The sequence below is a fragment of the Mustelus asterias genome, chromosome 13 (assembly GCF_964213995.1).
Source record: "Mustelus asterias chromosome 13, sMusAst1.hap1.1, whole genome shotgun sequence".
NCBI classification, from domain to species: domain Eukaryota; kingdom Metazoa; phylum Chordata; class Chondrichthyes; order Carcharhiniformes; family Triakidae; genus Mustelus; species Mustelus asterias.
The window spans coordinates 105,598,836-105,614,270 of NC_135813.1; the positions used below are offsets into that span (position 1 = coordinate 105,598,836).

Here is a 15,435-nt window from a genome sequence, read left to right on the forward strand (position 1 = left end):
CCCTCCTCAGCCTCTTCCACCCCCCCTCCTCAGCCTCTTCCACCCCCCCTCCTCAGCCTCTTCCACCCCCCCTCCTCAGCCTCTTCCACCCCCCCTCCTCAGCCTCTTCCACCCCCCCTCCTCAGCCTCTTCCACCCCCCCTCCTCAGCCTCTTCCACCCCCCCTCCTCAGCCTCGGCCTCTTTCCCCCCCCCCCCCATCTCGGCCTCTTTCCCCCCCCTCCCCCCCTCCTCGGCCTCTTTTCTCCCCCCCCCCTCCCTCCCTCCTCGGCCTCTTTCCCCCCCCCCCCCTCCTCGGCCTCTTTCCCCCCCCCCCCCCCCCCCCCTCCTCGGCCTCTTCCCCCCCCCCCCCCCTCCTCGGCCTCTCCCCCCCCCCCCCCCCCCCCCTCCTCGGCCTCTTCCCCCCCCCCCCCCCCCCCCCCCCCTCTCCTCGGCCTCTTCCTCCCCCCCCCCCCCCCCTCCTCGGCCTCTTCCTCCCCCCCCCCCCCCCCCCCCCCCCCTCCTCGGCCTCTTCCCCCCCCCTCCTCGGCCTCTTCCCCCCCCCCCCCCCCTCCTCCTCCTCCTCCTCCTCCTCCCGGCCTCTTTCCCCCCCCCCCCCCCCCCCCCCCCCTCCTCGGCCTCTTCCCCCCCCCCCCCCCCTCCTCGGCCTCTTCCCCCCCCCCCCTCCTCGGCCTCTTTCCCCCCCCCCCCCCCCCCCCTCCTCGGCCTCTTTCCCCCCCCCCCCCTCCTCGGCCTCTTTCCCCCCCCCCCCCCCCCTCCTCGGCCTCTTTCCCCCCCCCCCCCCCCCCCTCCTCGGCCTCTTCCCCCCCCCCCCCTCCTCGGCCTCTTCCCCCCCCCCCTCCTCGGCCTCTTTCCCCCCCCCCCCTCCTCGGCCTCTTCCCCCCCCCCCCCCTCCTCGGCCTCTTCCCCCCCCCCCCTCCTCGGCCTCTTCCCCCCCCCCCCCCCTCCTCGGCCTCCTCCCCCCCCCCCCCCCCCCCCTCCTCGGCCTCTCCCCCCCCCCCCCCTCGGCCTCTCCCCCCCCCCCCCCCCCCCCCTCCTCGGCCTCTTCCCCCCCCCCCCCCCTCGGCCTCTTCCCCCCCCCCCCTCCTCGGCCTCTTCCCCCCCCCCCTCCTCGGCCTCCCCCCCCCCCCCTCCTCGGCCTCCCCCCCCCCCCCCCTCCTCGGCCTCCCCCCCCCCCCCCCCCCCCCCTCGGCCTCTCTCCCCCCCCCTCCTCGGCCTCTCTCCCCCCCCCCCCCTCCTCCTCGGCCTCTCCCCCCCCCCCCCCTCCTTGGCCTCTTTCTCCCCCCCCCCCCCCCTCCTCGGCCTCTTTCTCCCCCCCCCCCTCCTCGGCCTCTTTCTCCCCCCCCCCCCCCCCCCCCCCCCCCTCCTCGGCCTCTTTCTCCCCCCCCCCCTCCTCGGCCTCTCTCCCCCCCCCCCCCCCTCCTCGGCCTCTCTCCCCCCCCCCCCCCCTCGGCCTCTCTCCCCCCCCCCCCCCCCCCCCCGGCCTCTTCCCCCCCCCCCCTCGGCCTCTCTCTCCCCCCCCCCCCCCCCCGGCCTCTTCCCCCTCCTCCTCGGCCTCTTCTCCCCCCCCCCCCTTCGGCCTCTCTCCCCCCCCCCCCCCTCGGCCTCTTCTCCCCCCCCCCCCTCCCCCCCCCCTCGGCCTCTTCCCCCCCCCCCCCCCTCGGCCTCTTCCCCCCCCCCCCTCGGCCTCTTCCCCCCCCCCCCCCCTCGGCCTCTTCCCCCCCCCCCCCCCCCCTCGGCCTCTTCCCCCCCCCCCCCCCCCTCGGCCTCTTCCCCCCCCCCCCCTCGGCCTCTTCCCCCCCCGCCCCCCTCGGCCTCTTCCCCCCCCCCCCCCCCCCCTCGGCCTCTTCCCCCCCCCCCCCCTCGGCCTCTCCCCCCCCCCCCCCCCCCTCGGCCTCTCCCCCCCCCCCCCCCCCCCCCTCGGCCTCTCCCCCCCCCCCCCCCCCCCCCTCGGCCTCTCCCCCCCCCCCCCCTCGGCCTCTTCCCCCCCCCCCCCCCCCCCCCCCCCTCGGCCTCTTCCCCCCCCCCCCTCGGCCTCTCCCCCCCCCCCCCCTCGGCCTCTTCCCCCCCCCCCCCCCCCCCCCCCCTCGGCCTCTCCCCCCCCCCCCCCCTCGGCCTCTCCCCCCCCCCCCCCCCCCTCGGCCTCTTCCCCCCCCCCCCCTCGGCCTCTTCCCCCCCCCCCCCCCCCCCCCTCGGCCTCTTCCCCCCCGCCCCCCCTCGGCCTCTTCCCCCCCCCGCCCCCCCTCGGCCTCTTTCCCCCCCCCCCTCCTCAGCCTCTTTCCCCCCCCCCCCTCCTCAGCCTCTTTCCCCCCCCCCCCTCCTCAGCCTCTTTCCCCCCCCCCTCCTCAGCCTCTTTCCCCCCCCCCTCCTCAGCCTCTTTCCCCCCCCCCCCTCCTCAGCCTCTTTCCCCCCCCTCCTCCTCAGCCTCTTTCCCCCCCCCTCCTCCTCAGCCTCTTTCCCCCCCCTCCTCCTCAGCCTCTTTCCCCCCCCCCCTCCTCAGCCTCTTTCCCCCCCCCCCCCTCCTCAGCCTCTTTCCCACCCCCCCTCCTCCTCAGCCTCTTTCCCCCCCCCTCCTCCTCAGCCTCTTCCCCCCCCCCTCCTCAGCCTCTTTCCCCCCCCCCTCCTCAGCCTCTTCCCCCCCCCCTCCTCAGCCTCTTCCCCCCCCCTCCTCAGCCTCTTCCCCCCCCCCCTCCTCAGCCTCTTTCTCCCCCCCCTCCTCAGCCTCTTTCTCCCCCCCCCCCCTCAGCCTCTTCTCCCCCCCCCCCCCCTCCTCAGCCTCTTCCCCCCCCCCTCCTCAGCCTCTTCCCCCCCCCCTCCTCAGCCTCTTCCCCCCCCCCTCCTCAGCCTCTTCCCCCCCCCCTCCTCAGCCTCTCCCCCCCCCCCCTCCTCAGCCTCTTTCTCCCCCCCCCCTCAGCCTCTTCCCCCCCCCCCCCTCCTCGGCCTCTTCCCCCCCCCTCCTCGGCCTCTTCCCCCCCCCTCCTCGGCCTCTTCCCCCCCCCTCCTCGGCCTCTTCCCCCCCCCTCCTCGGCCTCTTCCCCCCCCCTCCTCGGCCTCTTCCCCCCCCCTCCTCGGCCTCTTCCCCCCCCCTCCTCGGCCTCTTCCCCCCCCCTCCTCGGCCTCTTTCCCCCCCCCTCCTCGGCCTCTTTCCCCCCCCTCCTCGGCCTCTTTCCCCCCCCTCCTCGGCCTCTTTCCCCCCCCCCCCCTCCACGGCCTCTTTCTCCCCCCCCCCCCCCTCCTCGGCCTCTTCCCCCCCCCCCCCCCCTCCTCGGCCTCTTCCCCCCCCCCCCCCCCCTCCTCGGCCTCTCCCCCCCCCCCCCCCCCTCCTCGGCCTCTTCCCCCCCCCCCCCCCCCTCGGCCTCTTCCCCCCCCCCCCCCCCCCCCCCCCTCCTCGGCCTCTTTCTCCCCCCCCCTCCTCGGCCTCCCCCCCCCCTCGGTCTCTTCTCCCCCCCCCCCCCCCCCCTCCTCGGCCTCTTTCCCCCCCCCCCCCCTCCTCGGCCTCTCTCTCCCCCCCCCCCTCCTCGGCCTCTCTCCCCCCCCCCTCCTCGGCCTCTCCCCCCCCCCCCCCCCCTCCTCGGCCTCTTCCCCCCCCCCCCCCCCTCCTCGGCCTCTTCCCCCCCCCCCCCCCCTCCTCGGCCTCTTCCCCCCCCCCCCTCCTCGGCCTCTTCCCCCCCCCCTCCTCAGCCTCTCCCCCCCCCCCCCCTCCTCAGCCTCTTTCTCCCCCCCCCCTCAGCCTCTTCCCCCCCCCCCCCTCCTCGGCCTCTTCCCCCCCCCTCCTCGGCCTCTTCCCCCCCCCTCCTCGGCCTCTTCCCCCCCCCTCCTCGGCCTCTTCCCCCCCCCTCCTCGGCCTCTTCCCCCCCCTCCTCGGCCTCTTCCCCCCCCCTCCTCGGCCTCTTCCCCCCCCCTCCTCGGCCTCTTCCCCCCCCCTCCTCGGCCTCTTCCCCCCCCTCCTCGGCCTCTTTCCCCCCCCTCCTCGGCCTCTTTCCCCCCCCTCCTCGGCCTCTTTCCCCCCCCCCCCCTCCACGGCCTCTTTCTCCCCCCCCCCCCCCCTCCTCGGCCTCTTCCCCCCCCCCCCCCCCTCCTCGGCCTCTTTCCCCCCCCCCCCCCCTCCTCGGCCTCTCCCCCCCCCCCCCCCCCCTCCTCGGCCTCTTTCCCCCCCCCCCCCCCCTCGGCCTCTTCCCCCCCCCCCCCCCCCCCCCCCCCTCCTCGGCCTCTTTCTCCCCCCCCCTCCTCGGCCTCCCCCCCCCCTCGGTCTCTTCTCCCCCCCCCCCCCCCCCTCCTCGGCCTCTTTCCCCCCCCCCCCCCTCCTCGGCCTCTCTCTCCCCCCCCCCCTCCTCGGCCTCTCTCCCCCCCCCCTCCTCGGCCTCTCCCCCCCCCCCCCCCCTCCTCGGCCTCTTCCCCCCCCCCCCCCTCCTCGGCCTCTTCCCCCCCCCCCCCCCCTCCTCGGCCTCTTCCCCCCCCCCCCTCCTCGGCCTCTTCCCCCCCCCCCCCCTCCTCGGCCTCTTCCCCCCCTCCTCGGCCTCTTTCCCCCCCCTCGGCCTCTTTCCCTCTTCCCCCCCCCCCCCCCCCCCTCCTCGGCCTCTTCCCCCCCCCCCCTCCTCGGCCTCTTCCCCCCCCCCCTCGGCCTCAAATCACAGCCCTGTCACTGAGGCAAATTGCAACCCCGGAGAAGCTTTGCATAACTTTCCTCCCTCTCCTGTGTGGTCCAGGATGATGCAGATTCCAAGTTTTTTTTTCCGCTTACATTTTTTTTCAATCTGTTTAACCTTATTCTCTTGCTCTTTCCCCCTCGGGCCAACATACTTCCTGAGGGAAATACTGTGGGTTTTTTTTGGTTGAAGTGACACATTATTCTGAACTCACTGTAGAGTAGTTGCAAACAGGGCCCCAAGTTACTAACTGGAATGGTAGCCCAACAGGGCCCCAAGTTACTAACTGGAATGGTAGCCTCATTATTAATTCTACTCCTTTCAGGGGATAAAGCCAGGGGGGACGGGGTCAACATTAAACCGTTGCCGAAGTCATTACTGGTGTCAGAAAACAAAACGGGCTTTTTTTTGGAAAAAGAAAAAGCCCAAATCTGAGTCACTTGAAACATCCCCCAAGGAGAAGTTACCATGAAGTAATGAGAAGTCTAAAGTTTTTGAGCGGGCGTTTAAAATACAGCAATGTTTCTCAAAGTAATTCTGGATGACATGGGAATAATTGAAGCTTCACCCCAAGCAGTCTGGAAAATGCATGTTTTGGGCCCGCTTGTTACTTCTGATGATAGAGCCACTACAATACGATAGGCGCCTGCCAGAAAGTGTGCATGAATGTGTTTTTTTGGGGGAAATTTTAAAGTAATTGCCAATTTTAGTTTTGTAAAAAGACCTCTGGGAAGTTTGGCATTTGGCTTATCTTTTACCGAGGATGAAGGGCTAACAACAAGGTTGAAGATTGGAATTGTGAATTGGTATACGGATGAATTGGTACATGAATTTGTTTTATTATGGCAAAGCTGAGTAAAGTTTTTAATTAAATCAGCCCTTGATGCCTTTAAATCTGAAATCCATCAAATGATTGAAATCTTAACACCTTGTTGTTAGTGTTCTTGTGGAATTATAATCATAGAATCATAGAAACCCTACAGTGCAGAAGGAGGCCATTCGGCCCATCGAGTCTGCACCGACCACAATCCCACCCAGGCCCTACCCCCACATATTTACCCACTAATCCCTCTAACCTACGCATCTCAGGACTCTAAGGGGCAATTTTTAACCTGGCCAATCAACCTAACCTGCACATCTTTGGACTGTGGGAGGAAACCGGAGCACCCGGATGAAACCCACGCAGACACGAGGAGAATGTGCAAACTCCACACAGACAGTGACCCGAGCCGGGAATCGAACCCGGGATCCTGGAGCTGTGAAGCAGCAGTGCTAACCACTGTGCTACCGTGCCGCCAATATAATTTGGGCCTTACAATACTGTCCAGAATTAGTTTATTTGACGAGTGTTCTGCTTTTATGGTATAAACATTGAAAAAGCAAATTGCGGAACAAATCAGTGTAAATATCTTTCGATGCAGCCAATTTAACCAGTGATAACTACTGCTCTAATGATGCTGTCAAATAAGTTCATGAGCTGGAATAATTGGAAATTGATGAGAGAGAGAAAGAAAGGCTTGCATTTATGTCACTTTTCAAGACCACTGAATTTTTGTGTTTTACGCCGATTTAATACTTTTGAAGTGTAGTCACTGTTGTGATGGAGGAAACATAGCGGCCAATTTTGCACACGACAATCTCCCTCATTTAATTAAACTTTGGTTTCCTATTTTTCATTCCCGCCCCTGATCCAACAAGTGTCGACTGTTGTTCAGTTACAACTTCACCGCTGCTGCTTGCTTTCCAGTCTTTTCCCACCTGAACATTCTTCACTTATGTTAAGTTAAATGTGTTCATTGGCTACATGCCCTTTTAAAGGGGAAAAGACATCACAATGTAAGCCCACAAATAACGCATGCAGGTTTCCTGCAGGGGGGTCACTGAATGTTAATCAGGAGCAAGAGCTTTCCCTAGTGTAGGGATTTTGTGGCTTATTATAACGCATGTAATGTCACCTTGATTGGAGGATCTTAACATTGCTCTCATCTGGAATTGAACTGTTTGTAACAACTGAGCTGTCAGGCAGCCTATTAAAATATTAGTCAGGGAACTTCGTTTCGTACCAATTTGCTCCAGATTTGAATGATTTTCCCCCTACTCTTGCCTTTTCATACACTCTTGGTTTGGAGGGTACTGCATGGTGTTGTTGGTGCTGCCATTGAGATTGCAAGTGAAAGGTGCTTGAAAATGACATTGGGACAAGCCACAGGAGCTGCACTTGTGTTTGAAACTAGTGGGGTCAGAAATGATGAATACAGATTTGTATTCCTACCGTGCTGCTCCACCAGGTAGCCTAGAATATTTGTTAAATTGCTTTTGTCGTGAATTTAAAAGTAGTGAGACAGATTGTCTGCCCTAGTTCCATTAGTCAAAATGGGAACACTCAAAAGATTTATAGAAATGTTACTTAAGACAGTCAAACTTATCTGGGACAGCTGCATAAATGTGATGGCTGCAAGAGCAGGCCAGAGGCTACCATGTGATTTGAAGTGAAATTGTAAAACTGAATTAAGAAATGTTGCATCGTTCTGTGCACTTTTCATTCCGTAGTAAACTTCAGTACTGATGCATCTCTGAAGATTCTGTGTGGTAGAAAATAATCTCAAAGAAGTAACAGCCAGCCTATAGTGTAGGCAATTAATGCTGAAAATGTAATCTTCAAAATAAAATATTTCCTATTCCATTGTTTACTCTATCTTTGTAAATAGTTTTTTTTGTCAATTTAGAAACAAATAATTAATGGGATGTGGGTGTTGCTGGTAAAGCTAGCATTTAAATTGCCCATCGCCCATCCCTATTTGCACTTGAGATGGTGTGGTGTTGAGCCACTGCCTTGAATTGCTGAAATCTGTGGTGAAGATCCTTAGTGTGTTCCAAGATTTTGATCTAATGATGATGAATGGATGGCAATATATCTGAAGATGCCGGCGTTGGACTGGGGTGAACACAGTAAGAAGTCTCACAACACCAGGTTAAAGTCCAACAGGTTTATTTGGTAGCAAATACCATAAGCTTTCGGAGCGCTGCTCCTTCGTCAGATGGAGTGGAAATGTGCACATTTCCACTCCATCTGACGAAGGAGCAGCGCTCCGAAAGCTTATGGTATTTGCTACCAAATAAACCTGTTGGACTTTAACTGGTGTTGTGAGACTTCTTACAATATATCTGAAGTCAGATGCTGTATGACTTGGGGAAACTTGCCTTTGCCTTCCTAGTTAGGTTTGAGAGGAGCTATCAAAGAAGCCTAAGTGAGTTGCTTCAGGGAGGCAGGAGGTGAGTTGCTTCCTGCCAACGACTGAGCCTTCAGTCACAGTATTTATGTAATTGGTCCAGTTAAGTCTGGATGAGTGTGACATCCCAAAGTGTTAGAGATGGTTGCCTGGCACTTGTGTGGTGACAAATGCTATTTACCACTTATCAGCCCAAGCCTGAATGTTGTCCAGGTTTTGATGGAGACATTCATGGATTCCTTCATTATGACTGGAATTGAACACTGCAATCATCAGTGACCAATTCCACTCTGAGGTCATTGAAACAACTTAAGATGGCTGGGTTAAAGATGCAGTCCTGACAATCTACAGCAGTGATGTTCTGGGGCTCAAATTACTGACTTCCAACAACTGCAAACATCCACCCCTTTCAGCTAGGTATGACTTCAACTAAGAGAATTTTCTCTTGATCCCCATTGACTTCAATTTACAGTCTTCTTTGGCTGTTACACTCGCCTTGTCTCTGGAGTTCAGTACTTCTGTCCACGTTTGTACCAAGACTGTAATGAAGTCTGGAGCCAAGTGATGTGAATGGCACCCAAACTAAGTATTGGCAAACAGATTTTATGTGAGTAAGTACTGCTTGATATCATTTGTGAAAGCATCTTCCATCACTTTGCTGATTGAAAGTAGGTTGATTGGATGGTACTTTAGCTGGATTGAATTTAGCCTGTTTTTTGTAGACAGGACATACTGGACTGTTATAATTGTAACTAGTTCTCACTCACTGCTTGTTCATGTTTACTCAGCCCTTTTGATGCCTCATCTTCGTGTTATGGACAGGCGGGGGATTAATTTAAACAGCCCTGAATTCTCCTCTCACCACCTGTCTAAACAGAGGTTTTTGTAAGGCACATTTCCCTCTCCTTTCAGTTTTAGGAGTGATCCAATCCTCTATTAATAATCCCACAGCAAACTCAAGATAAGGTAAAATAAGAGGGTTAGTTTGCAATGCCTGTTCCCTCTCCTGCCACTTTGCATTCATACAATAAAAGAGAGATAAGGAAAAGGAAGAGGGAAAAATGCAAATACTACCACAAAATAAGAATTATTGTTTCATGAGTTCAGAATCAAAAGTCCAAGGATGTATTCCTTCAGAGTGGTTTGCTGGCTGATATTGTGGGGTGGTCTACTTTTCCAGTATCGCTGACTTCCACAATGGGAGAAGCATGAAAAGATGAACCAGTCTTGTAGCAGGCACTGGTACAGAAATGTGAACGTTCCAGTCGAAACTGTGTAGATGAGGGCCAGGCAATTTAAACCTGGATAGATTTCTGCTGCTGCTTTTGATTGAAGATGGCAGACAGAGGCAGGCTGCTAGTCTGGAGTCCTAGTTTTTTCTGAGGTTGAGCAATGACTGAAGGTAGAACCCAGAAGCTGTATAATTAAAGCAATTCAAACAATTCTAAGTCTTGGTCGTGTGACTGGGGGGTTTCAGGCTATTCGGCTAAATACCCCCTGTTAAAACCCATTGTGTTTTCAGCAAGTAACTGTCGAACCCTTGCACAATGTTGGAGATGAGGAGTCCCAATGTTTCTGCCTTTGACCATTGCTGGCTGGTGCAGATGTCTCATCTGTTACGTTGGCTTGGCTGGAATGTTTATACAATACAAGGAGTGCTGCATTCCAGGTATTGGATGGGTTAACCTTTGTCTATTTTTAAACTGCTCAGAAGTTTCCAGAACAACCATCATGAGGTCAGCTGTGGCCATTTTCAGTCTAGCCATTTGTCCTTTTATTTTAAAAAAAAAGTTAAACAAGAGAAACAAATTTATTTTCAATTTTTTTTTCTTCCTTTGTGCTTTCTAGGGAGGATATTGCTATTAAAATTACCATTTGTGAATCTAGGGAAAGAAGACACAGACTTGGATAATATATTTGTGAATGCTGACACGATGCTTCACATTTCCTTCATGTCAAAAACAGCTAAATTGAATGATTACAGTTAATGAAGATTTTGCATGTAATAAGTAAAATAATTTTCATTTATAGAGTGACTTAGGTTTTTGCAGATGTCCCAAAGCCCTCCTTGCACATTGTGAGTGACTTTGAAGTGCTATTGGCTTCTACTGGCTGTGTGACGAACATGGCAGTCCACATAGCATAGTCTTTGAAGCAGCAATCATGTGATAGACCAGCTAATCTGTTTTAGGCGGTGCATGTTAAAGATGATGTTGGTTTGTGCAGTGGGAGATTTCCCTTCTCTTTGAATAATATCCTCGGAGCTTCAATGCCCACAACAAACAATCAATTGAATGTTTCATCCAAAGGGCAGCATCTCTGATAATATGGCACTGCTTTGCATTTCATGGCGATGTTCTGTTAGCCTTTATATTCACAAGTCCTGGATGGTAACTTGAACCAGTAATGTTTTGAATCAGTGACTCGAGCAACTATTGAACATGTGATCTCATTGCTTTAACCTTTAGGGTCTTTTTCTCATAGTGATGAGCTGAGAAGCGCTGTGCCAGTGTTTTATGATTTGTTGTGTTCTTTGCTTCCTTAGTTACTGAATTTAGTGCATGTTAAGAATGTCAACATAGCCACACCTGTAGCTAGTCAGAGTATCTATTGGACAATCCTGTTCTATGTGAATGTCATGCTTTAACTCCCCCATTACTAAACTTGTAACTTCAGGTCAAAATATATTTTGTAAAAACTTTTGTATTGTTTTGAATAAGTGAGGATTTGATGTGGTTACCCATTATTTAATGTTCCAGTAATGAATTGAGCCACAGGTACGCTTCCTATGTTTAAATAGTTTGAATTGCTATTATGCACTTTTTTGTTACTAGTTAAGTAATTGCAGTGCATTTTTTCAGTTGAAGAACAAAAGGCTAAACTAGATGTACTGAATCAACTGTTAAAATTAAAATGTATTAGAAGAGGTAATGAGCTAAAAGGTGACTTTTACCACAAAAATTATAATGTTTTAGTTCGTGTTATCCCGTGGGATTTTCTTCTGAGCATTTTAAATTAAAAATAACTAAGTAAATTTTAAACCTCCATATCCATTCATCCAGATAGGTTAGCTGGTCAACAGCAGGAGTAGGTAATTTAAGTTGGTAAGTATGTAGCAGAGGATGATAAAGCACTTGAAGTGTTGTGTACTTTGTTTACGTGTTAGCTGAAAGTCTGCTCTCAACCACTTCTTTCTCTTCATCTGCTATCCTGGTCCCAGCCTCCTCCTGTACGTCTGAAGATTCTCTGAAGAGTTAATTTGTGTCTTTGCTCATTTTAAATTCCTCTGGTCTTGTTTCCTTTCCAGCCACAAGACTCCAGGTCACTGCAATCAATGACGTTCTGTGTGATTAATCCTATTCTCCATTGCCCTTCACCCATGACATTGCCCACTTAGGGATCCATAGCAACTTGGCTGAAACCCACATCATATCTTTTGTCATTTCCAGACTCAAAATTTCCCATTACTTTCTTTCTTGCCAACACTTCAATCCCATCCTCCATAAATATCAATTCATCCAGGACTGCTGCCAATAATCCGCATTCTATTTTATATTGCTTACCATCAACATAATTGTAGATATCCATTGTGTCCCATACGAATTAAGTTCAGAGCTATACCCAGTCCTCCAACCTTTTGTACCCTCACTTTTCAAACTCTGGCATGTGCACCTTTGTCCTGCCATCACTGGCAAAGCCTTCAGTCACCTTGATTTCCCACACTAAAACTTTTTTCACAAACTCTTTTTCACCTTGGTGCATCCCTTACCTGTTCAGCAGTATATTTGGCTACAGCCCCTTACTTTCACAACTGCTGTGCTCGGATTTGAACCTCGGTGCTAAATGATATAAAATTTGATATGTTTTACCAAATTAGTGCCACAAATATAAATTATTATTAATATTGCTTGGCATTGTCCATTTCCATCACATAAGCTATTCAGTAGCCCAGAAATTTGGGGCTAGGCATTTCAGCCAGAATCTCCAATACACAAATCAACCTGTTGATGTATTATAATATGTTACAACTTAAATCCAGGTCCATTTTTGCCCATTGCGATGCTCATGAGCTTTTGCAATATATACTGGTTTCTACACCATTGAAGTAGTTTTAATCTTCAAAGTGGGGTGTAAATTGTAAGGTGGACGTCATTTATGAGTGTTACATTGCGTGTATCATTCATGTTACTTGATTTTAATTCAAAGACCTCTTGGGAACTAAATTTAAAACAAAGATTAAAGTATGTGAGTACTCAAGTGTTCCTAGATTAGGATCTGATGGCTATTATAGTTCCACGGTACTGATGTAATAAATAAAAAACTTTCTTGCGAATTGGTTTTAATTCCAGCAAAAGCACTGTTCATATTTCAGTAAACTAGATTAATAACAGAACTGAGCCTGAAGCTTTAGTGTTGATGCTTCCTTTTTTAATATTGTATTGCTGTGAAAAAGTAACTTTGCCTAATCTATGCTTGGCGGCTTGTGGTGTAGGTAGTGGTGAAGGTGTTGTATCCTTGGCGCTTTTAGTAGGTAGTTTGTGCAGAGAACTTTCACTCTTGTCCCCATTTACTCCATAGCCTGTTGATAGTGAATGTAGATTTTGTGAACAGCCAAGTTTTCAACAGTGTACTTGAAAAGAGGAAGTGCCAACATGGACAGCTCAGTCTTTGTTTTCAGCAGCTATTATTTACATTTTAGTCTGATTGCTGTGGTGTGAATTCAAAGCAGAACCTAGAGTTATTGAAATTCATAGAACTGAGGCTACTTTGGATATGTGAATTCCCCCATCTCAAAATATAGCATTTCTTGTCTTGCTGTTTAATGGCGTGTGGGGTTCAATTATGGGAATGTTGTGATCAATGGAAAGAGGGGGAAAATGATCAGAACATTTTAAAAACAATTTTTTAGGTTTTTGCTCATGCTATTCCGGCTCATGTTTGTTAATCTCATTGCGTTATCTTACAGAACTACCTATGTAAAATTCCCACCCTTAGTTGCTGCGGTCAGCAAAGTTAGGAAGCAGTTCAGTTTTCTCGGCACAGATGAATTTGATTAAAACTAATACACCTTTGAGCAACATTATTCCCCCACCCCAAACCCCATTTACTTGGGAAAACCAAGATTGATGGAAATTATTTTACTTGTCGATGTTAATCCAAGGATGCCTTTCGTTGCACTGAATGGAAACAATTAGAATGAAAGTTAAATTCTTTCCATCTTTGCATTGGGTGGGGAAATTGTCAACGTTAAAGGTTGATTCAGTTTCTGAGTTTGAGTTCAGGTTACCATTTGTTTCCATGGTTCCTGTCAACTTGGCAGTTCACCATTACACGCATTCATCACTGGGTACTTTATCAAGATGCATTCACCCAATTAACACCTTGTTTACAAACATTGAAACTGGCTCCATTTAACTTTCTTCACTGCTATATGCCATGGCACAGTCTGAAAAAATAATGGGTGTAGTAGAAAGGAGTACTTAAATATGATTAAAGCATAATCTCAGAGAATGTATTGTGTGCTAACTCTGTTGCTTTGAGTCATAAACCAAAACCTGAAATTGTTGGTACTTTTCAGATTCTTAGAGTAGTATGTGATTGCTTTGCAAATTGGTTCATTCGGCTTTTGGGTGTGTACGGCCTCTACCCAAATTTAAATTTAAGCCAGCCCTCCTCCTCACAAAGTCCTGATTCTACCCTCACTGATGTGTGATTGTTGTCTGTTTGTTGTTGAGCCCAATTTAAATGCAAGAGTTTCGAGAAGAAATAAAACAGCTAAATGACTAAACTTCTGATGTACAACTATTTGTGCTGTTGACTGAGTGCTTCCTTTGAAGTTTAGTCACTTCAATTTTTGCTTCTTCTCAAGCTGTTACAGTCAGCTATCAGGTTCCACAAGTGCCTGCACTCCAGGTGTGAAATTCTATGTCCATTTGTTCTATAGTGAGACAGAGTATGCAATCTCTAGCTTGGGTTCTTAAAGGTGTGAGGTGCACCATACTGTTGAAATGTGGGACTGTAAATGGAGAATAACAAGCATGGGCATTAAAATATTGCATGCACACTTTGAAGTGTAAGATTGGTGTTTTTGACCAATACTCAAATTGGATGCCCTCAAACTTTTTCCAATTGTGATAAGGTAAACAAAGAACATTTATTTAAATGATTTGGGGCAAAGCTTTCAATTTGAGTTAGATATCTCTAAGAAAAGAATTCAAGAGCTGCGTATTTCCCTCCGGACTGTTGTGTGGTGGAAAATAGGCAGAGAGATTGTATTTCCCATGAAAACACAGTAACCTGAATTACATTATTTCCTGTCAATTCACACTCATTGTCCATAGTACTGCTTGGATAAATGAAATGCAAGAATAGGGCTTTTGTCATTCCATATTGCAGTTAGGATGCCATTTTCCAGTTGCACTGGATATCTGATTTCCTCTTGCCACAGGTTGGCCGTTGTCACTTTAACTGTGGTCATATGCCCAGCCAGTGACCAGAAAAGCCCGCTGCTACTGCTGGCGTTAAGAGGAACTTGTTTGAGGCAGTGATGTCAAGGAACCCTCATATTGTGGACATGTGATGCAGACATTAGGGGACCTTTTGGAAAAAGAGGTTGTGCAAAGCGAAATACCTGGAAAACATGCACAAGACTGCATGGATGGATAATGTCAGAGTGTGGACTGGTCAATCTATGGGGGTCCCAGAGAACAGAATTTAGTGGAAACATATAGTTCATAGTGCAGCCAACCAGTTCAGATACAGACAGGACAAGGCACTGTATCACAAAGAAGATGGCTATTTCTAGCATTGGAATAATGCCCTTGAAGAAACCAAGGATTTGGCAATAGTGTTGGAAATAATCTTAGCAATGGGTTTATAAGAATGTAAAAGGAAGTCCCCTGCCTTCTATGATAAGTATATTTAAAAATATTTTCCCCATATGTTAGCTTTATGTTGGTTCATTTGACAAAACCGAGGCAGTTACATTTGTGGTTTAGGGAAGTGAAATCAGATGCCATAAGAGACATGTACTTGGAGAACTAATTTGCAGGGTTATGGTAAAGGCTAAGGTGTGGAGCAAAATTGGATATCTCTTTCAAAGAGCCAGCATGAGAATGATGGGCCGAATGAAAGTTCCAGGTTTATCGGAGGAGATGGTCTTATTCGCAGTGATTTTGATCTCTGGCACTCAACTTATACCCCCAAAGTTGAGTATCATTACACATCCTTTTTCTGAATGCATCATTGGATAAAATGGCTGAAGTTGTGGACTAGGATTAACTTTGTAAATGCTCTTTAAGATCCATTATGCCGTTGTAGACCATTTGCAGTTCCTTGTGATGTCCCTGGGATTTTGATGTTTCTTGTTCAATTAGGAAATATCTATTCCTCAAACTACTTCCAAGTGCATGAAACGATTTAGAAGCAAATTCCTTAAACTATTTTTCTTTGTTTTCCTAAGGTGAATGTTTCCACATTTTGGAATGTTGATTTGAGATTTGTATTTTTCCTGCAATTTGAAAATTTGTACATTTTTATTTAAAGTATACAATGTAATAAT

The 15,435-nt window shown here is 51.4% G+C and overlaps 1 protein-coding gene across 1 annotated transcript in view; it reads left to right on the forward strand.

Moving 5' to 3' along the window:
• LOC144502979 (TBC1 domain family member 10A-like) overlaps nucleotides 1-15,435 on the forward strand; it is a 73,896-nt gene that overhangs the window by 1,198 nt on the left and 57,263 nt on the right. The window lies entirely within an intron of this gene.